Here is a 24053-nt window from a genome sequence, read left to right as displayed (position 1 = left end):
TTCTAGGAAAGGCGCAAAGCTACACAGAGAAACCCTGTCTCAAAAAAAAAAACAAAAAACAAAAACCAAAAACCAAACCAAACCAAAACAAAAACCAAAAAAAACCCCACAAAACAAAACAAAAAAAAACAATAAGGGAAAGGAAAAATGGTGGGGATGATATGGAATACTATGGATATGTGTGTCATACTCAGGATCCCTGGCTTCCAGTGTTGGCCTTCTATTTAAGGTCCAGATGAATGAAGGGACAGATGCGCTCCTCTGTGTCTTCACAGACACTGCTAATACAAGCTGAGAATATGACTGCATACAGCAGAGCCTGGGTTACACAAGAAAAACAAATGCTTAGCTCTGAAAAAAGAACCAGGCTGAGGGGGAAGGGTCAGGGGTGGGGGGGGGGTGGGGAGTGTGTGGGAAAGAAATACCTCCAGTGAAACGCCAGACAGAGTGGTAAGAAATTTATAGAAGTGTGGATGGTTTGGGGTTTCTTGCGGGCATTGATTCTGTTTTTTTATTGTCTTTACAACCCACTCACCCTGCTTGCTTTTAATAATTTATTATAGCAGCAGGCCTTCCCCTGGTTCCTTTTTTTTATAACTTTTTTGCTTCTCATCTCAAGGTCTAATCAGAGGCATATATAATAGTGTGGCTGGTCTCAAGTACTCAGGAATATCCATGATCAATATCACTACATCATAAACCCCTGGCTGTTCCACTCTGTTTTGCAATGTTTCCTTCCCTGTTAGATTCACTTGGTATCTATGCTTTAAACAATATTGTATTAATCGTTGCACAATGAGACGTCTGATCTTATTCTTCTTGGCTGGAAATATCTTCCGAGTAATCTATCGTCAGACCACCATTGATCTAATGATGTATTTATTGCTCACTATGGCAGCCCTGGCAAGAAACCCAGGATGGTTCTAAAAATTTGATTAAAAAGAAATCAAGTTTTTGCAAGGCGTAGCCATCCAATTATGTTAGGACCTGCCAAGTATACTTTATGCTAAAACACACACATATTTCAAGTGAGCAAAATGAGCTTTTTTTTTAAGGTTCTTCAAACTTTTTGCTATGAAATAAATAGAGCAAGAAGATGCCGCATAATTAGAAAAATTATGAGTGTATATCTTTTGAGATAAGCTCTCACTGTGAAGCCCTGACTAGACTGGAATGCTCTGTATAGAGCAGGCTGGCCTCAAACTCATAGAGATCTACCTGCCTCTGCCTCTGCCTCTTGAATGTGAGGATTGTTGTAGGCAGGCTCCACCAGGTCTGGTTCCAAGACTCAATTTTTTTTATTTTATGTATATGAGTGTTCTGCCTGCATGTATATGTCTGCACTACATGCGTGCCTGGTGTCCACTGAGACCGGAAAAAGACATCAGATTCCCTTGAACTGGAAGTACAGACAGTTGTAAGCCACCATTTGGTTGTCAGGAATTAATCTGGCTCCCCTACAAGAGCAACAAGTGCTCTTAACCACTGATCCATATCTCCAGCCCCCAAGATACAATATTTTTTAAAGATCATGCCCTTGTATTCTAATATGGATAGATTTATCTTTTTAGTTGACAGTAAAAACAAGAAAGAAGTAGCTCCCAGCCTAGAAATCAAAATAAGCTAAACTTAATTAACAAATACTAATTGAGTACCTGTCATGGGCAGACATTCGTTTTTAAAAAGAATTGCAGTTGGCTATTAGCTCTTCTGCTTAGCTAGTTCAAAATGCATTTCAAGTGTTAACACTTTGGGGAAACCTTTCTGTCCCGATGTTTCCCACCTAGGTTTCCTAGTGGCTTTACCCTAGTGGCTTTACTGCAGAAGAGGATGATTGGACCACGGGCCTGAGTACCAGGTGTTTGGGAGGGTCTACACTTGGCTGTCTCTAACAAGGTTGAGAGGGGTCTTTTGCCCCTCTCTATGGCAGTTTTATAAAACACCCTTTGGAATAAAGTTCTGGGCTACTGGATAAGGATCCAGGCCTACCTGAGGCTGTCCTGAGTTTCTATCTGTTTCTCTCCCCTCTATTTCCATCTAAGTCTCTTATCCCTCATTCCTCAAGAGTGCTTGGGGTAAATAAATGTGGGAGCTGGTCTCCCACACTGTCCGTGCCCCCATTTGAACTAATGATCTCATCTTGTCATCTCCTGCATTCTCCTCTCTGGTCTGGAAGCCCCTTAAAGGCAGGGGCCTATTTTTCATCTTATAATATCTCAAGAAAGCTTTGTTAGAAATAGTAGCTAGATGCATTAGATGTTACAAAGGACTACAAATGGATGTCCTTGAGGCTCCAAAGAATATGCATAAAAACATCCATCTAAAGTATAAGCGTAGCAGTAACTGAATTGTGGGACCAGTGTTGACACTTCCCACTCTACCTTCAAAGTCCCTTTGCAGGCTGGAGAGATGGCTTAGTGGTTAAGAGCACTGGATGTTCTTCCAAAGGTCCTGAGTTCAATTCCCAGCAACTACATGGTGGCTCACAACCACCTATAATGGGATCTATAGCTCTTTCTGGCATGCATGCAGACAGAGCACTCATACCTAATTAATTAATTAAACAAACAAACAAACAAACAAAAAATAAAGTCCCTTTGCTTCATTCCTGCCTTACCTCCTCCTCTTATTGTCTGCTTGTGTGGATGTCTCTGTTCTCGCCCTCTCTAGGCCTTCTCCCATGACCCTTCTTGTTCACATACCCTGTGTCACTTGAAAGGTAGCTCCTATTTGACACTTGGGGCTGCCTCAGGCATGTCTTCTGAAGCCACTGATGGCTTGGTTCCTTTCACTGTCCAGTGTAAATGACCAGGTAGCATTGGTGGGGAGATTTAGGGGCCCTTAGAGGATCAAGACCCTGGTGAGCTGAGAGGCTGCTGTCATCCACATTCACTGTGATGAGGAAACTTTTAAAAATAATAATTGAAGTATTTTTTTTTAGTTTAGAGACTAAGTTTTGTAATAGTTTTCATTTGTGAATTCCCTTTCCTTGAGGATGCACCCTCAACATAGTCCTAATGGTTTAGTGGCTTAGGTAAGCTAGTGCTTACTGAAGACATATATAGAGCATGCATTCAAGAAGCTTATAGTTCAACTGAATTAAGCATACTTGTCTGAAGTAAAGTCATTAATATAGCTCTTTCCTGTTAGATCTCATGGGACCTTAGAGGATTCAGGAAATCACGGACCAGGATTACCTGTCTTATCTGAGAGTCTCACTTAATATGTGAACTTTCTTCTTGTATCTGCCAAGAAGACATTAGAAAGTTTAAATCCAAAGGAATTTAGATATTCAAGGCCACTGAGAGGAGCAACATGAGCTCAGACACTGGGTTTGGATCTTATAAACCAGGAATATTTCTCTCTGCACACAGGAGGGCCTACATTTTAACCTTTGGATCTAGATGCCTGGAAGACTTGAGGGGAGCTCCAGGTAAAGTGCAGAGGCCAACATCTGTGGAACATTTAAGTTCACCTTCTTCCCTGCAACAGATAAGCATCCTCCCAGTGGTATTTTGCTTTATAGTTTCTCATATCTTTTTCTGTATCTTAGATAGGAAATTTCTTCCTCTCCTTGAAGTTGTGAGGGGATACAGTGGTGGTCGGGGTCTGTAGTGGTGGGGATGTAATGGTAGTGGGGGTCTGGGAGGAATTGGAAGGGGCAGTAGGGTGGATATGATCAAAATACATTGTATACATATATGAAGTTCTTAAATATTACATTTAAAGTATTATGTATTTTTTAAAGAAGCTTATTCTTCTTACACTTTTGTATATGCCTCACAAACAAGATGTTCTTGGTCAGAACTGTTATCCCTTAAGCTTTTAGGCACCCCTAACTTCAACCTTTCTCCATAATGCAGTCCCCACTCTCTAGTATTTTCTTTCCTGTGTATTACTTTCTGCTGTTTTCAGGTAAAACTCCTATTGATAAAGGCTCTTTCACAGTCAATGTCACCATTCATCTCTTCCCTGTGAGTAACTGCAATTAGGACCATTCTCAAAGGACTTTCTGTGAGCATTCCAGGCATTTTTCTGACGGGGTGTTAGATGTTCTGAGAACCTTGTACAGCACAAGAGTAATTCCTTTCACATACCCTCAGTCTTCGCCATCCTTACCCACGCTGCTGACATTCCCCTTTCTCTTTCGGCCTTTTTTTTTTCATTTCTCCTTAAACAATATTAACAGTAACTTTCAATTTTCCTTATTTGTCTTACTTCATTTTTCTTTTTGATGTTTCAGTTTGCTCTCCCAGATCTGCCTAATTAGGTTGTACTGTTTCTAAGCCATTCATCTGTTTTTCTACAGCTTTCCTGCCCTGGTCACATCTATACATTTAGATACCACTCACACATGGGATGAGTTTCTACCCGTGCTGCACATTAGTAATGAAGACATTAAGTGGGATTCTAACAGTGCCTCTTTCACGGGCTGGGGCATCATTTAGTATTCCAGTCTTAATTGTGGTCTCTTAGCCAGTTTTTACCCATTATAATGCTTACCCCATTTTCCAAGTAGTGTTTCTTAAATACTGTATGAAATTATAAAAATCTGTATTCATTACATTTATGCTTGCCATTATGTTCGAAATTTATAATTCTGTAATTTTCTTTCAGGAAAGCACATATTAGACTGAAGTGGTTAATTTGGTTTCAAGCCATCCTGGCTTTGGCACATTATGAATCATTAGACATTGTGCCATCTCTTAAGGTATCTCCAGTCCCTGTCATCAGCTCCCCCCACAAAGGAACCCTGTTCCAGCTCCTCTGGCATATGGTTTATTTTGTAAAACGAGTATATTCCCACCTACCCCCACTATTTATTTTACTGAAGGAGGAGGAGGAGGGGAGGGGGAGGGGGGGAGGAGGAGGAGGAGAAGGAGGAGGAGGAGGAGGAGGAGGAGGAGGAGGAGGAGGAGAAGAAGAAGAAGAAGAAGAAGAAGAAGAAGAAGAAGAAGAAGAAGAAGAAGAAGAAGAAGAAACAAGAAGGTTGGGTGATTTATAAGCAACCAAAATATATTGCTCACAGAGCTGGGGAACTCCAAGAGCAAGTGCTAGCATCTTTGGTATCTGGCATTGGCCTGCTTCCTTATAGATGGGCCCTTTCACTGTAATCTCATGTGGCAGATGGATCTTGGTGAGAAGGGTCATTGGATCAGAGATTTGATTGCAGTAGTCCGGAAGAGGTTCAGCTTTCCTGAGAGTAGTGTAGAGCTTTTTGCAGAAAAGATGATCATGAGGGGTCTGTGTGCTATTGCTCAGGCAGTCTCTATGTTACAAACTCTGAAGAGAGTTTGCTGTGCAAAGGGCCCACTGTGGTGTGCTGTGGTTCATTAAGGAGAGTGGGGCCAAGGGCTGCAAGGTGCTGGTGTCCATGAAGTTTGTGGATGGGGTGATGATCCACAGTGGAGCCCCTGTTAACTACAATGTTGACACTGCCATGCACCATGCTCCTCCTGGACAGGGTATACTAGGCATCAAAGTAAAGACCATGCTGCCCTGGGACCCAAATGGTAAAGTCAGCCCTAAGAAGCCTCTGACTGACCACATGAGATTGTGGAACCCAAATATGAAATCCTGCCCACCACCCCCATCTCAGAACAAAAGGGTGGGAAGCCAAAGCCACCTGTCATGCCCCAGCCAGTGCCTACAAGCATAACAGGGTCTTGGCAGCTTCTTGTTCTTGTTCTCCTGTAAAGGCATTCAATAAAATCTTACACAAAGGGAAAAGAATAGCAAGCTTTCCGATATTTTCCTTTTCAGGTAAATCTGCCTTGTAACTAGAAATCCTAATCTTCTCTGGAGTGTGTTTTTCCAAGTTAGTCCTCTGGTCTAAGTAGAAGATGAAGCAGATTTTGTTCCTTAACATATGGCCTGTGCTTGGGATCTTCGATATCCTTGTATGATCACTGTTGAATCTTGTAATTGGATAAAGGCTTAGTTGGCAACCTTAGGGAACAAAGATCCATGAAAACTATACTTTGTTTACATCTCAGGAGAACAAATATCCCAGATAGGTAGGAGAAAAAAAAAAAGTAAAAATTTTAAAACAGGAAGGGAAAGCAGTGAAAGAGAGCATTTGGTACTAGCTCTAGCTACCCATGCATTTGCCTGTATGATGTCTCAGTCCTGCTGAGGAAAATGCTGTATTATCCTATGTTCCAAGATTCTTAAACCTCACTGAACTAGAGTTGGTAAGAGCCCTGCTTCTTGCCCTAGACTTTCTCAGAGAAAGAAAAATGGGTAGGGTCTTTTTCTCTAGGAACTCTTCCGCATCCAATTCCAGTTGGTACCCATGGTAAAGAAATGTAAGAGTAAAAACTAGGGCACAGAGCAAGAGTGGCGGATCAAGTGATGCAGTGGCATTCTCCAGGTAGCTCCCTCTCACGTTCCGATGCTCTTGTTGTCATGGACCATTTCATTCTAAGACTACTTTTCTCTGTATCTGTGACTTGGTTGTTGCAGTTCAGATGTCACTTGCAAACATGACAACATCTAGAGCACAGAAAAATGGAACCACCACCATCATTTCTAAGTTTCCTTTTGAAGATAATGAGATCATGCCTTAGACGACTTCCAGAGGAGTCCTCACACACTGATCAGAAGTGGCTCACATGCCCACCCACCTCTTAGTCACTGTCCATGGAGCAGTGCCTGAGACAGAGAAGGGTGGGCAAAATTGACATTCTGTTAACAAGGAAGATGTAGGAAGATAGAGATATTGGGAGAGGTGGGGTACAAGGTAGACACTGAGAGGCATATGTAAATGTCCACTGCATGTTATGACTTCAAAAATAACTGTGAAATTCCTTGTCATGACTGCTATGTAGTTGGTAGATACCACTGATGGATAAAAACAGAAAAGGTACAATGCAAACTAATTAAGGACTGAGAAATGAGCCAAGATCAATAATTATTCTGATTACAGCCACAATAAACCCTAATGAGTTTGAATGTACTAATTTATGTCTTCTTATACTCAAGAGGTAGGTGCTCTTTGATTAGTAAAAAAGATTAAAATAATTTGCTTATTTCTCAATAATTCTATCGGGTATATTTTACAGTGTAGGTTTATATGAATGTAAACAACTGTATTAACTTTATATATCATTCTGCTAATAAGATTAATAATTATGGATGTCTATAACTGGCATGATTTTTTATGCACACTTTTATAAAGTAAGAATTTAGCATCCAAGAGGAGTTAGTAATTTGTTGAGATCACACAACTAATAAGTAGCTAAGCTAGGATTCAGATATAAGTTCATCTGCCCATGTCCCTTTCTACTCAACATGACTGCCCATTTTCTTGAAAGGTCATCCTAGGACTATTACGGTCAACAGAGCTTTAAATGATTGGGACCCTGTCCATCCCCATGACCTCACTATTTATCCTGTGGCCCTTGCTCAATTTTCTAACCATATGGCTTTCTTATTGTTGGTGTAATAAGCCAGTCTCTTCCCCACCTGTGGCCCTTCACATTTGTGGTTCCTTCTGCTTGGATCCCACAGCCTCAGTTCCTATGGCTACATCCTCTCTAACCAGGCTTTTAAATATCTCTTCTTTATAACTATATCCAAGGACTATCCCATCCATCTGTTTAAGAGTCCTCCCAGCTCTGATTATTTCCTCCCACTTTTATTTTTGTGATACTTGCAACAGTCTCATACAATTTACTCAGTTATCTAGCTTTTGATCTGTTGCCTATATTATACTTACATTTTAAAATGAATGAGCAAACAAATAAATAAGTTAATGAATGAGTGTGTACGTACAAATCTTGATTTCTAGTAACCCAGAATCAGCCTTTATCTCCCACCAGTTGTCATTTGAGCCTGAATATATCAAGCTCAGAAGAATTTTTTCTCGTAAAATTTGAAAAGTAATTAAAGCTACATTTTATTCTGTTCAAGGGAAAAAGAAATATATATCAAAGTTCTTCAAAAAAAAAGATACACTTACTATAGTTATATACATGTGAGTTTTAAGAGAGGCATTAGAATAATAAATTCTGGATTTCTTATTTAGAATAGTTTATTGACACCAACACTTTTAATTTGGTATCAGATGTTAAAGAATGAAATTACTTATAAGACTGAATTCTAAAGTGGAAGAATTATAGTTGCATTTGTAATGGTAAATTCACTTAAAATTGATTCTCTGTATACACTTAATTTTTCAACTCATATATATATACTTAAATGACTCCTTTCTCGGAATTGTGTTCTTAATTGTTCCAAAGTAATTATGGAGGTGCAAATTGAAAAATGGCTTTCCCGCATATCTTAATTCAAAAGCAATTGGCGTACATGAAGCAGTGTTTTCTCCCAAAGTCCTTTTGCTCTGGCTTCTCCTTCTTCATTAAAGGGAGTGCTTTTGTAAATATGTGCGGTTTTTTTCTTTCATTGTTGTTCTGTGGGTTGTGCCATGCCAATTACATTGTAAGGCACTATTTTCTGAGGCTTGCAGTGTGATATTGGCATGTAACTAAATAAACCATCATTTAAGTTGGACAAAACCTTTGCCTTCCCTTTGTCCCTGTTCATTTTCCCTAGGTCCTTCTCCCAGGGGACCTCACAAGCTAAGGTATCTTGGCCCACAGTATGAGTCAATCCACTTTCTTTCTTCCTTTTTTTTTTTTTTCACTAGATGTTCCCTTGTCAGGAAAACCTGCTAGTCACTTACTATGAAATACATTTCTGGCTAAACTTCCTGTGTCTGATTTCCAAAAACAGATTTAAATTTTATGGTGAGTAAAATCTGTTTGTAAGCCAGGCGGTGGTGGCGCACGCCTTCAATCCCAGCACTCTGGAGGCAGAGGCAGGGGATCTTTGTGAGTTCGAGGCCAGCCTGGTCTACAGAGCAAGATCCAGGAAAGGCGCAAAAGCTACACAGAGAAACCCTGTCTCAAAAAACCAAAAAAAAAAAAAAAAAATCTGTTTGTATTTGACACCATTTTTTAGTCATGTTCTTGCAGATTGTTTTTCTAGTAAGCCTTAGAAACAAGTCAGAAGAAATGAAAGAGGATGTTTTAATGTTCACATCATACTTTCTTTACACATCACGTGTCTTGGTGGAGACCCCTTTCTTCTTGCTTTATTCTCACTTTATAATCTGAGTAAAGTTGGAGATAAGTGAGCATTCACTGGGATCTTAATGAAAATGAGACCAGGGATTAAAGGGCAGGGTTAATGTATCATTATTATTTAAATGTTATTATTATTAAAGTTTTATAGGCATATGGTCTATGAATCTTGGGGGCCTGCCTTTGACAGGGTATTTTCCATGTATAATAGATTGTCCCTTTTATGGATCAACTGAATTCTTTCTTTTTCTTTCTCTCCTTTTTTTCCCTGTCAAGGCTGTGTAGGTGAGAAGCATCATGGGGCTATAGAACATGTATAGCAAATGCAGCAGTGATGAGAAAGAATTCATAATGGGCACACATATTGCTGGAGTATTTCCCAACTACTTTGCAGGGTGGCAGCAAGGCTTCTTTGGCAGAGGCAAAGTGGAACATGTGCTTTTCCATGTGTGAACACTGTGATTTGAAAGGTCCTTTATGGTTCACAAAAGCAGCTGCTTTTGAGCTGGTGTGGTAGCTGTAGCTTTGGAAATTCACTTAAATATATGTACTGCAAACTCCTGACATCCATTTGGAGATTTGGTTGCATGTTGGGAATTTACTTATTCACAAGTGACATGGTGCAAGTATTCTTTGTTCATTTCCTTGGGGTTTGTATATCAAAATGGTATTCTAAGCAGTGTTTGCAATGTTACATACAAATGTAAATTTGCAATGATGGCTTTCTTCTTAATTTTGAAAGCTATGCACAGCAGTATTACTCTGCCTAGTAAAACATTATGGAGTTACCTTTAGGCATATTTCATTGTGTGGACAGACCTTCCTAGAGATTTGTACCCTCTAGTGCATTGTTCCTCAGTGAGATTTTAGGTTTTGCCCAGTTTTCCCTTATGAAACTTGGGGCTCTTTTTTGTGTTTCTAATCTGAGATTTTTGTCTACTCTTCTTAATGATTTTAATGAGTTAGCTTTACTTGTCTACAGATTTCAGCTCTAAATGATACTGGTAGCATTGTTTCCTTTCTTTTTAAAGTCATTTGTTACCGGTTCTCCTCTTGAGTAACTAGGACATGATTCTTGAACACTTTGCTAGTTTTCTATTTATGAAAGACTAATATACCTTAGCATCTTCACAGGCCATTTAGAAAACAAAGGAAAATGCTTTGGTTTTAGCAGACCATAACTACTATATTTGTAAATGACAAAGAAAAAAATTACTGCAAAACAGGATTAGTGCAGATAGCTTAAGCTGGAAATCATTTTAAATGTTTCATGGCTACACTTTGTGCTAAATATAAAAATAATTGTGTTTCCCATGTGTTAGCATCAAAAGCTCTGGTTGGAAAACCACATGGTCTAACAAGTAGGTCACTATTGATGGTAAAACATGAGACAGGAAATGTCACAGTTAAGATTAGAGACCCAAGCAGTATATCTCGCCATGCTTGTATTGGTCGTCCAAAGAACTAGAAGACTCAACAGGATATAACTAACTTTAGCCCAATTTTAAAGCGTTAGCAAGGATAGCCTTTTAATGTCTTATTCTCGTTTGTTTCTAGTAAGTGCACTTCTCCAGTTGGGCAAAATAATTGAGCTGCTTAGGCTTGCACATTGACAGACTCCACAATGTCAATTAAAATGGTAGCCATTACATTCTGTAAGTGTACACAGAGAGCTGTAATCAGCTGTCTACACTTACATGGATGGGTTCACTTGATGTTTGAGACTGTTAACAAGGATAATAGATTGTGCACAGTTCTCACGAGTTCTCTTCAAAGTCTCCCTTGTCTTCATATTTGAAAGTGTGGTAGTGTAGGCACATGGCAGGGGATGCTTTTAGGAAATCCAGCTATCATTTCTCTCCCTTTGGGGGCAATATGAGGAATATTTAGTTTTTTTAAGTGGGAATTTTCACCACTGGAGATACCTAAGTTTTACAAAGACACTTGGATATTCTAAAATTTAAGCAAAAGGCTGAAGGGGAAGGGAGCAGTACTCTCCAGCCTTTGTTTTGATGAGAGATAATACTACATTTTTGAAGACTCAAACCAAAATGGAACCCTAGATTCTGAACATTGCTACTCCTTCATGCTACATTGAGCAGTTGAATACATGCCCAAAGAGCCTGTGGTTATTTGGACAAGTACATAGAGGCATGCCGTGATGACTGAATTTGGATCTGTCATTAGAGCCTTATTCATTCACTTCCAGCACAGAGTCCTTCACAAATATACCCTGGCTTACAGACTCACTGTACTTTGAGTGGAGAGCTTTATTGTTTGAATCTCAGAGGCCTCCCTAGGCTTGTGTTTTCAAAGGTTATTAATGCAGATTAAAACACTCTAGTTTGTACTGGGATTATTTCATGTAGGATATAACTTTGAAGAGGGCAGAGACATAGAAGAAAATCTCAGTAGAATAAGTATTTCTTAAGTTTGTTATTTTAATGGGGTAGAATACAAACATGGCATTTACCATAATGTGCAACTGTTAACACCATCTATCTCCAGAACTCATTTGTCTTGTACAACTAGAAATCTATACCCATTTAACAGTAACCGCCTATCCTTTCTTCCCCAGCACCCTGACAAGCACCATTTCCTACTTTTGTCTCTGTATTTTGACTACTCCATCTCATTTTAGGTGGGACCATACAGTATTTGTCTCTTTGTGTGTCTGAGTTACATCATTTGGTACAATGGTCTCAGCAGCCATGTATGCTAGTCTATACACAGACTCTTCCTCTTGAGGCTGAATAATATTCATAAGTGAGAAAAACGTCTATAATATTTTTAGTTTGTATTCCTCCTCCAACTTAAACATAGAACCTAGGTCTTCGTGCCTGATCCAAAAAGAGTATGCTGGGGAACACATTGGAAATACAGCCCTCAAGAATGAAAATTCTGGGAGTTGTTTCCTGTCAGCAGTAAAAAGACTGTTGGATTTTGGTTGGAGGACACACAGGAAGGATGACAGCTAATGTGACATCCCTTTACGTGCCTGTTTTCAGCTATCACAGTGTGAGCTGATTGTGAGCTGTAGGATCAGCTCCTGGTCTAGACCTGGGTCAGAGAACATGAGGTGACAGGTTGGTGGAAACATCCTAGAAAAGATCTAGGAGTATCTGAAAGACAGTTTTGCTTTGAAACGGAAGCTTAGATTTTGCTTGCTCTTTCTAGTTTCAGAAATGCATGAATAATAAATATTTAAATCCTTATGTGTTTTGTTCAACCACTTGCCATCTTATATAATTAGTTACCTGTTTTGGCTTTCTACTATGAGATTTCTTTCTAAAGTCTACATAAATGACAAGATAGTCAAATGTCCTATTCTGCATTAACCCTAGTCAAAATCCTGACCCCTGGCTCTGGCTCTGCTGCTGGCTAGAGATGATGTAGAAGCCACCAGACTCCTTTCAGGGCCTTATGTTTCCTTTCTGAGAAAGGAACAAAAGCCTAGATCATTTCTATGGACATGTTCTGGTGTTAACAATGTAGTACTGTTCATCTCTTCAGCCTATTGACTGGCTTCCTTTCTGTAGTTAGGAAGATGTAAAATTAGTATCTGGCTAGTAGCTTCTAATTGTAAGGGCAGTGCTCACTAGGTTACCAGCTGGTTGCTTAAATTGGTATTTGGGCTCATTATTTCACCCATGTTACATTGAAGAACTCAATTAAATGTGTCTGATCACAAAAGAACCATTCTTTAATGCAAGAAGAAGCAAGACCATTTTTCACCTGACTTGGGTGAGGAGTTAGTGAAGTGTGGAGGGTTTCGTTTCATAGGAAAATGAAGAGGAGGAAATTCAATATGCAAACATGTAACCAGAGCCCAGTGTCATTTCACGTATGAAATGTAACACCAGTGCTTATAAGCCAACATTAGTACAAGAGATAGCACAAACAGAAAATCCCTAAAAGCCACCCTATTGCTGTCCTGGAGGACTAAAGGAAAGGTTATTACAGCTCCAAATGAACTGCAGCTCTTTATTGATTTATTGTAGTCTTTCGGATAGGCAGTATCGGTGGAACCTCTAAAGTAACAGAAAACACAACTTAGATTTGATTACATTTCTTTCTGCTAGCAAAACCTTTTCCATAGAAATACTGAAAGTTATAGCAGTACCTGTTGCACAGACATAGACGTGGGCCAAGCAACTTAATTTCCTAAGAATGAATTATCCTCAACTTCTGTGAAGGCCTCTAGTTAGGAAAGCAGTTAGTCCCCGGAAGGCATGAGAGGCTTTAGGATCTCTGGGGGTTCTCTAAAAACAAGAGGGAACATGGTTTTGATGGAGGAAAACATGGCCAGGTGGATTCTGAAGGTCATCTGTTGCTCCTATTGTTCTTGATTTTAAAACCAGGGGTTGGGGATTTAGCTCAGTGGTAGGGCGCTTGCCTAGCAAGTGCAAGGCCCTGGGTTCGATCCTCAGCTTTAAAAAAAAAAAAAAAAGATTTTAAAACCTACTAAGTTACTGTGTAAGGACTTTAAAACTGCTATATTTGGACATAACCAGATACTTCTGCCTAGAAATAATTTCTCTTACATGTTTATGACTGTCCTTTCTTGATACCAGTTTTGATCATCAGACCAGGTTGTCTGGCTTCTATCTAGCACAAGACTTTGTCACTGTTTCCTGTGGTAATATACACACTGGAGTTCTGCCCCCAGGCTGGCATGTGTCGAAAACCTTGTTCAACACAAAGAATCCAGGTGATAAAGACTCTAAATTTAGAAATCTTTTACTCCCCACATAATAAAATGCAATTTGTTTCTTCTTCCCATACAAAGTAGAGCTGTCCCGGAAAATGACTATGAAAAATGCATGACCCCATCGCATCCTTCCACTTGGAGCTGTTAAGGCTTCCCAATGCAATTTGTGTGTGCTGAATAGCTTTGCTTCGAAATAGGCTTCTTGACATTACCCAGCATTACTTCGAACCTGGTGCTGATTCATCCAACTCCCAGAGTGGATTCACTCTTCTGAGTAACCACAGCAGAAACTCACCAAGTAACCCTCGTTGGTTATTCACTCAGGGCCTTCTGAAGGAAACATGACCTTAGAGATTATCCAGGAGCTTGTGAAGCATTCAGAAACTGAGAGTCAGCACAGGCCCATTGCTTCTTTTAATTTGAAGGTTGGATGTGACAACAGGGATAACCTAGATTCAAGTTTTCAGAGAGAGTTTGCAAGGTTTACCAGTGAAGGCATAAGAAAAAAAAATACTGAAATTTTAATCTTTCTTTATTCATTCATTCATTCATTTAACATTGTTAGTGAGTGTATGTGTGTGTGAGTGCTGTAATGTGTGTATAGAGGTTAGAGGATGGCTTGTAGCAGTCCATTCTCTCTTTCTACTGTTTGGCTTCTGGGGAATCAAGCTCAAGTCACCGAGCTTCTATACAAAACCTTTTTTTAAAGATGACTGGCACCTTTATCCACTGAGCTAGCTCATAGACCCCAATTCACTTTTAGCCCATCAAAATAATGAAAATTAAAGAACATGTAGATGAGTTGACATATATGGGAGGGTGCTAAGGCAGGACTTTCTCTGGACATGTAGAGCTTGACATTATCCCTCATCTGCTTGCAGGATGGGCTGCTGGATTTATACAGTAAGTTTACTCATACAATATGAAATACTTCCAGCTGTATGAAATGGTAATAACAATAGGACAAGTCCAATAGCTTTATTATATCAAAAAGAAATTATATACAAAATAAAAACCAAAGCCAGGTGAGGTGGTGCACACCTTTAATCCCAGCACTCTGGAGGCAGAGATTGGTGGAGCTCTCTGAGTTCTAGGCCAGCCTGGTCTATATAGCCAGTTCCAGACCAGCCAAGACTACATAGTAGGACTTTGTCTGAAAGGAAGATAGGAAGGAAGGGAGGAAGGGAGGGAGGAAAGGAGGAAGGAAGGCAGGACCAATATGAAATATAACTGAAGATGTTACATTTTGTGCAAGGACCAATAAGCAATACAAAAATGGAAATTACACTTTGTTCTAAGATAAGCTGCTTGCTATCCAAATTATTAGCTAAAAATGATAACAATCCAATCATATTTTATAAATTGATTCTCATACCTCAAAACTGACAGAACTAATTGAAATACAGATCTGTACCCACTATCATTAAGAATGAACATAATGGAATTAAATGTATACTTTGCCTTGAGGCACTTCTGATGGTAATATGAAGATGTCATTAGAAAAACATAGCCTCTTTTCAACTTAATGTAATTTTTAAAATAATGCTTAATTCAGGGAAAATTTTGAGGGGGCTTCTTCTTGTTGTCATTTGGTGTCATGAGTTCATCCTGGGCCTTGAACGTGTTAGACACATGCTTTCTCACAGAGCTGAATCTTTAGTCCATCACAGTGAATTTTAATAAAATTTCATTAAACTAAATGATATGGTTTTGAATCCTCCCCTGATCCTTCTTTTATTTGTAAAACTAGAGAAACTACTTATCTTTTGGACACACTTGTTGCCTCCTTGTTATCTAAAATGGGTGCTTCTTTGTCAGAAGGTGTTGTTGAAGGAATTCAAGAAGATGCCTCTGAAATCCCAAAGAAACAAATTCTGTAGGAGACCAGATGACGTAGGGTAAAAACATGTGGAAGGTGTGCAATCTGACCTCCCGCACTGGCTGTTTTCATCACAGATGAAATGTGCTAAGAGCTTCCTGTTGATAAGCCACAACTGAAGAATCCCTCACAGTCAATGAAAAATGTCATCCGAAGAACAACTGAGTGGTGTTTCCTCTTAAGCAGCTGCTGCTTTGAGAAAGATGCCAGGGTGAAGTAACAAGAGATAGGTTCACTGCGCCACGTGAGCAACAAGAGTGACCTGGTGTGGAGAGTGGGTACACAGAATGTCATAGGACATTACTAATAAGGTTGGTTTTATAAAAACGAAACTTTCCTCCACTGTGTAGGAGAAGTCGTATGATGTTGACAGTTCATGAAAATCTCCTGTACCTCATGGAGATTTGCTGATTGTCTTCTTGAAACATCTGTAAGAGTGGTCAAACTTACAGATAAGTTATATTTATTTTTTCTTTTTATTAGAAAAAAGAAAGTGCCCTGCATTTTTGTGATAATATACTACTTTACTACGATGCTACCTAGCAGAGAGATGAGGGAGGGGCGTGGCAGCAAATCTGTCCTTTTAAGATAAGTGTGCGTTCTAAGACTAACCAAGAAAATAAACACTATTCTAGATAGAATAAGAAAATAAACACTATTCTAGATAGAATAGTATGAAAATAGCATCTGGGAATGTTTATCTTATGTGTGGTTTTATTGCTTAAAACTATGATAAACATTAAAGCTCATATATTATAATAAAAAAATTGATCTTGGAGCTATACTTCCAAATTAATATGTCATGAATAATTAAATATAGATTTTCAAAGGTATCAAAGCACATTCAGGCATATTCCTCTTGGTAAATGATCCTTTAGAATTATAAAACGTTTTATGTTCAGCTATATTAAAGTAAATATTTTTTTCTTTTTATTGAAAATAGATTCTTCTCTCATACAATACAGTTTCCCCTCCTTCCACTCCTCCTAGGTCCCCCACCCTCTTCCCCAGATCCACTCTCCCTCCATTTCCTCTTCAGAAAAGAGATGACAGCCAAATGGGACAAAACAAGATATGATAAGACAAGGCAAAAGCCCTCACATCAAGGCTGGACAAGGCAATCCAATAGGAGAAAAAAGAGTCTCAAGAGCAGGCAAGAGAGTCAGAGATACACCCACTCCCACTGTTAGGCTAAAGCCATAACATCCAGAGAGGACCTGGTGCAGACCCATGCAGGCCCCGTGCTTGCCCTTTCAGTCTCTGTGAGCCCATATGTGCCCTGCTTAGTTGATTCAGTGGTCCACAGTCACCTTGTCTCCTCTATCCCCTCTGACTCCTACAATCTTTCTCCCCCCCTCTTCTGAGGTGAGGGACCCGATGGAGACCTCCAACTTAGACTCTTTCTCTCTGCATAATGTCTGACTGTGGGTCTCTGTGTACCCACTTCTGTCTGTTGTTGGAGGAAGCATCTCTGATGATGAGTGGACAAGGCGTTGATCCTATGTCTTTGGGCTATCCAGTCTCCTGTTCCTGGTCATCCAGGCAGTGTAGGGCATGATCTCCCTCTCATGGCATGGGCCTCAAGTTAACCATCATTTTTGTTTTGTATTCGCCTCATGCTTTGTGGTTCTGATGTGTAGCACAGCATGTATATCTGTGTGTAGACACAGAACACATATCCCAAAGGTTCTCTGTGTTGAAATTCATGACCCAAATCATTTTCCAAACTGCTGCTTTAGACTAAAGGTTCTTAAACTTGTAGGGTCAGGGAAGAATCATAGATTGCTTTAGAACAATAGAAGATGCACACCCTCTTCTCATAAAAAATTACATGCAGATTCTGAGAAATAAAAATTTGTCCAGAATTTCAGGGTGTTCACATGCCAATTGGTGGCTGTTGTCATGGACTCCCATTAATACCCCCACATGAGGACAGGGATGTCCTAAGGACTTAAGTGACGACCATAGGGTCAGAGAGTGACACAAAGAGGACATGAATGTCCTAAGGTCTTATATGACTTGCAGAGGGCCACAGAGTGACATAAACTAATCTTTCAATCAAGTATGTGTGCTTTTGCAGGCTTTAATCTGTTTCCCAAAGATACATAAATATGACATGACTCTAAAACCCTACCCCTGAAGTTTACAAGTCTATTGGGTACTCAAGTACTCATTAAACAATTTATGTTTAAAAGAAACTTATTTTTACCTTGACCAGTATCAGCTGACACCAACCATATGTGAGTTTTATGCTGGAAACTCCATAGGAAACAGAAATGATAAAATTCCCCTAGAGAGAGTCAGATCCCAGTTTCTCGCTCGGGTGTCCAACGCTGTTTCTAATACACTTTCTATATTGCTGAGCCTTGTGGCCCCTCTCACTTGGTTATGTGGCTGTGGTTTGTCTGTACACTAAATGATGTTTTATTAAAGAAAGGTAAAGGGTGCTAGCTCTTCACATTTCTGAACAACTCAGAGCTCTCTGTGGATGGTGAGCCTGTGGGATAGAGAATCGAACCTTAGATAAATTGGCAGATGGAAGAACACAAGGAGCACTAAATAAAATAAGGATAGATAGAATTTTATGAGCTTCATGATCTTCTTCCCCAAAGGCCTAAATCCATATGATGAGGTAGTAGAACAAATGCCTACTGAGTCTGAATTTAGTACTGTTTTTTAAAGACCTGACAAGATTAAAGTAAGTTAATTTTTTTGGCTGCCCTGGTCATAGTTGGTAGTATTCCTGAAGGTGATATGAAGTTTTTTTCCTATAAAAAAAATATTGGGCTCTGCATAGGAGCTAAAAATAAGCACAGCAGCATGGAGAAACAGGCAAACATTATTGATCTGTGTTAGGACTATTTCTGCTTTAATGTTTGCAAAAGCACAGTGCAGCTTGGCAACCTATTTATAGAGAGCAGATACTCACTGCTATATATAGATGATAAAAACAAGGTGGGTCCTCAGGTAGATTTGAGGTTATATTGAGAAGTAGAATTAGAAGGGATCTCCTTTAGAATAAGTGAAAAGGGTGTATCCATGACATTTCTGTGGAATTAAGAGCCTAGAGTTGAGAGCCCTCCACAGTATGTGCCACCCCCGATTGTCATTTGCTCTTAATGGCTGCAAGTCAGCTTCCCCCAACCACCCCTGTCCCATGAACAAGGGCTAAAACCAACATGAGCACCTCCAAGAACCCTCTGTCCTTTCTTCTTTGTAGCAAATGCTAACTCCCCAATGGCATTTACCATGTTTATATGCACATGTGGGTATAAATGTGTGCTTGTTACATTTGTGAAAACCTGTGTACATATGCAATGTTTTTTGTTGGATATTCCTTTGACATTTAATTCTCCATCTATTTTTTGTAAATAGTTATAATTTTTTGCTCCACTCCTCTGCTGCTAGAGTTCTCTCTCTCTCTCTCTCTCTCTCTCTCTCTCTCTCTCTCTCTCTCTCTCTCTCTCTCAGTCCCCCTAACTACTTATTCTTCTAGTTTCCCACCCCACTCACCAACTTTCCCTCTCTGGGACTTTTTTCCCTTTAGTCCAATTGTCCATTCAATTCAAGAAGCGTTTTTGTGAATGCAAGGCGCCTGCTAGGTTCCAAGACTAAGGAGATAAATAAGACGGGATCTCTGCTCCCCAGTCGCTCCGTCTAGTGGGACTTGCCGTCATTGTTCACTCTCTTCTCTACTCTGATTATCGATTGCTCCCTCTAGGCAGTTTCTTCCAGCACACTCCATTGTAGCCACAGCTAAGCACAGGCCTGGTGGAAGTTAACTCCATCTTAACTCCTGATGATGCCTGATTTACAAACTGGCTCTTAGCAAGAAGCTTACCCAGCCTGGGGGGGGGGGGGGATTGGTACAAGTAGTCATCAATTCTGTATCCATGAAACATGGCATAGAGAGGGGGACTAATGGGCCCAGCCACCTCTGAACACCTGAATGATGCTGTCTCACCTGAGGGAAAGTTGTCCAGGCTCCAGAAAATGGTTTCTTGACAGTCCCCTCTTAGTGCCAATGCAGCAGTGGAGTGCTGAAATAACTAATCATCTTTACATTCATTACAGACAACAAACCCTGACTAACCACAGTAATGACTGACTCCAGTTTGGAACTGGTGCAATTGCTTTCCTTGTCTATGCCTGTCTCTTTTGTGTGGATATGTTATGTATACAAGCATCTTTGCCCATATGAATGTAACAAACAGCATGCTTCTTTCAGTGAGAGAGCCACCAAGAAGAGAGACAGGCAGGTATGTTTTCATCGTCACAAAACTATGCAAGTTGTCTGTAGGCCAGGCTTAAGCGGTGAGGAAGGAACTTGAAAACAAGCATTGAAATATAACTCTCATTTCCAGTGCTTAGTCTTCTGATAATCAGCAGACAAATGATATTAGGGCTGAGATAATGCAAGATCTTTCCCCCTAAAGGCCATGTGGTATGGCTGGAATTCTTAACCAGTTTCATCACTCGCCACAGAGTTAACATCTTCCTGGTGGCTGGGTTGGTTTCCGAGCTTCATTCTTTAAATCCTTCTGTGCCATGTCATTCTTCAAAAAGTCTATTCAGTTCCTCCTCAATCTTCCCATTTCCTACTCTGTATCCTCTGGAATGTGTCGCTATGTGCAGTGTCCATTCTGTAGTGTTCTAAGTGGCATACAGCCAAATGATTACAGCTAGACAGCTGGAATGAGTCTCATATAAAAGGATTCATTCTTGTCTTTTCCAAGTACAGTGGTGCTATGAGACCTCTAGATCTAGCACATCAAATGACCCTCATCTTCCATATGTGTGTGTGTGTATACATGGCCGTATTGCTACGACCAAATTCACCATGATTTATTTGTATTTTTCTGAACACTTGGGCACTGGTTGCTGCTATACAGAATAGATTCTACAGTGAGAAAAAGTGGAGGCAAAGCAGACAGCAGCACCACTGCTGTCGTTCAGACTTGATACTGGTTTGGGTAAGGCGATAACAGCAGGGATGCTGAGAGAGGATTTCAGTGCAGCGGAACAAACAAGACTGGTGATAGGTTTGATATGTGGGGTGAAGAACAGAAAGGAAGCCAAGGTGACCCCCAAGTTTTAGGCCTAAACAACTAGGCATATGGCGGTAGGATGGGAGAGCCAGGTTTTGTGAGTGTCTTTTTGTAGTACTTTATGAACAGCAGCAAAGTTCAGTTTTCTACGTAATGTATGTCCGAAGCTAGGATATCTGAACAGAAAGAAGCATCATCTCTCTGACCCTTTATTATAAGATAGCAAGAATATAACCAAATTGCCAAATTTCTACATGCCTTGTCAAACAATATCAGAAGGCCTCTAGAAGGTTGGCTGTAGGGCTTTTTTTTTTTTTTTTAATAATCTGTATTTTCTTGTTTTTAATGTTTTCAACATTGAACACATATTAGTATTTTTACAACAAGATTGACTTTATTTTTATGTATTTTTAATTGAAATAGAATTACATACACCATAGGGCTTTTTAAGAGGACAACTTGAGAGACATGAGTCAGCACCTCGTCTACTCAAGGATGCTTATAAATCCCTGTGTCCTGCCCTGTTAGTGAAGGTGCTCCAAAGGTCTCTTGCTTGCTTAGTGATCTTGTGAAGTGAATTGTCTCAGCAGCATCTGCTTCTCCTGCATTCTTCCTGTTCCTTCTTCTGGTGTGAGGACTGGGGCTGATCTGTTTAATCTGAGGGTTTAGACTTATCGAGAGATCCAACATCCTTTGGCTCTGTTGACATCTAACTCAGTGACTAAGTCCATCCAGACCAATGGACTCTACAACCTAGAGCCGACCATCCTACCACTTTAGGCCCTAGAGCTGATTCTCCTATCAGTGAGGAGCAGTGTATGAGAGCAGGCATTTGGATGTAGGGAAGCCAAGGAACCATATTTCCAAGAGATTCTTGGTGAAGCTACAGAGAAAGAAAGATTGATGAGGGAGTTAACGCTGCAGGGCATAATCAAGGTTGCTTAAATGATGTTAAGGGTCTCTTTCAACTCATTAGTGAGAATTTAACTTAAGATCATAAATATTAAAAGACACATAACAGCCTTTTGAAAACTGAGCTTTAGCCTGACTCTAAGGTATTTTTACTATTTTGCTTTGTCACCCTAATTTGGCTTTGATGGGACAGACAGATATCTACCCTCTATGGTACATCAGTAGTAGATGAGTGCTCTAGGAAGAAAGCAAAAAGGACAAGGCCTTATTTATTACAGCTTCACCATTGAGATTCTTATAGTAATAGATGCTCAGTGTATTTGTTGAATGAATAAGTTATGCAATATATGTGACTTCTAGAAAAGTCTACCATATGGAAACAAATAACATGTTTTGAAATTACTTCTTTCTTTGAGGCCACCTTGAAGTAGCCAGGTATCAGAGTACCATAGACCAGCTCAGCTTGAGAGACATTACTGTAGTGACTGGATAGGATGGTGACATTGTCATGGAGGGAGGTAAATTAGTGGCTTGGAATAGATAAGTGTGCATCTAATCAGAATGTCAGGGAGAGAGTAGGCTGGGGGAACAAGGGTGGGGCTTGAAACTCAGGAGCACAAGATGCAGGACTTTGCCATGTAAACATACTCCATGCCTCCACGGGGCAGGGTACTCCAGAAGTTGTGCTGGGCTAGATGGCCCTAATGGATTCACTGAAAGCTGGTTAGGGCATAATTGTCACCCAAATGGGCAATGTGTAAGGAAAACTCTGGAAAGGGGAAGAAGGACATGTTTTCATCTTATTAAATAAGAACTTCCAATGCAGTTGGCAATATTTTGTTTTTGCCCCAGCTAAGTCCCATAGTGCCAGTATTTCAGGATCAATATAAAAATTCCTGTTGTTTTGCTGACTTAGGTATTCACTGAAGGATTGTGTGGGAGGCAGACCTGAAAAGCAATTATGTGGAAGTACAGTAAGCTGTGTCTCCTTGAGGGCTGCTGAGGAGAAGCTTGCAAGGAGCCTCTGGGGCTTTAGCATGTATGCTTTAGTCCCAATATCTTATGCATGTGCTGATAGTCCTCCAGTTCTCTATCAAAAGTTTTCACTCACTTGTTTATTGTTGTTGTTGTCTGTGTGTGCATGTGTGCATCCATGCATGTGCTGTAGCACACATGCGGAAATCAGAGTCATTTCTCTCCTACCATGGAGTCTGAGGAGCCATGTAGAGTCTTCAGACTTGGTGGCAGCAAGTGCTCTTACCCGCTGAGCCAGCCTGCCAGCCTGCTTTTCACTTTTCTGCTCAATCACTTGGAGCTTCTTCAGGTAGCTCCATGGATATCTGAGGGCTTTCCCCTCTCTCCCAATGAATTTTTACAGTCTCCCAGTTTGTTCTGACACGGTGGAAGGATTGACAGGGAGGGTGGGAGTAGTACAAAGGTAAGAGTGAGATTTCTGTCATTCAAATGATGGATTTCAGCAGATTATTATTGTGATCATTTTCCAAAATAACTGTCTGTACTTCTTGGTGATAGTGATGTTAGAGTCTGGTCAACTCCCCGAGATACTGTCAGCTTAATCAGTCTGATATATCAAATGGGCAAAGGCATTATGGCTGACCTAACAGAATTTCTCAAGAGAGCAGAAGAGGGAAGATTCTAGGAGAGAAGGAAATATCTGAATTATCCTTTGCTTGGGTTGGGCTTTAGAGCATTCATACAGGTCCTTCTCCAGCCTGCTCTGGACTTTCTCCCACCTCATATCCCTGTCCGCTCTGCCCAGTGTGAGAAAGTGCACTGGTTTATTTCCACCTGCTGGCTTCTGTGTGGGACCTAAGCCATGGAACACTGGAATGCTTCCATGGTTTTATATGGAGCCAAGTCAAGAAATAAGCATGCTGGAGAGAGGCCAGATGCCCATCTAGCATAGTTTCTCCAGTTCACAGTCATTCCAAGCTGGGGCACATTCTCCACGCTAGAATAAACCAAACTGGTTTGCAAAGGGACCAGGACTTCAGCACTTTCTCCTTTGCTCCTGGAGCAGAATTCTGAGCACTGTTAAGTCAGCACTTTCTACTTTCTGATCAGCAAATGGGCTCTGTTGATTCCAGGTTAGAAGCTCCCTGACTGGCACATGGATACTCGGGAGCTGCTGGCCTGTGTTTCACCAATCCCTGTCTCCCTCGTGTTTGAGGTTTTTCTGTTGACTCTGTGACTTACACAAAATTAAAGGGAAAAACCAACCAAGAGCTAAGATTGGCCATGGTATGAAGACATTACTTCCTGCTCTTTAAGAGGAAAGTTTTGAAGAATAGGCTAATCTTTGTTTGTTTGTTTTTCTCTCCCAGTATTTTTTAATTTCTCTTAGGCCACCTATAGCCTCCAGTGATTTCTGTAATCAAAGTGCTTGAATATTTTCT

General features: G+C 40.3%; 1 protein-coding gene and 1 pseudogene across 1 annotated transcript in view; both read left to right on the top strand.

Annotated features, from left to right (window-relative positions):
• The window catches only part of Marchf3 (membrane associated ring-CH-type finger 3), a 146304-nt gene that overhangs the window by 5620 nt on the left and 116631 nt on the right, over positions 1-24053 (top strand). The window lies entirely within an intron of this gene.
• On the top strand, positions 5128-5697 carry LOC118594537 (annotated as a pseudogene).

Source organism: Onychomys torridus, chromosome 13 (assembly GCF_903995425.1).
Source record: "Onychomys torridus chromosome 13, mOncTor1.1, whole genome shotgun sequence".
In the NCBI taxonomy this organism is placed as follows: domain Eukaryota; kingdom Metazoa; phylum Chordata; class Mammalia; order Rodentia; family Cricetidae; genus Onychomys; species Onychomys torridus.
Note: the sequence above shows the minus strand (reverse complement) of the source record. Positions and strands in the feature narration are given on the sequence as shown.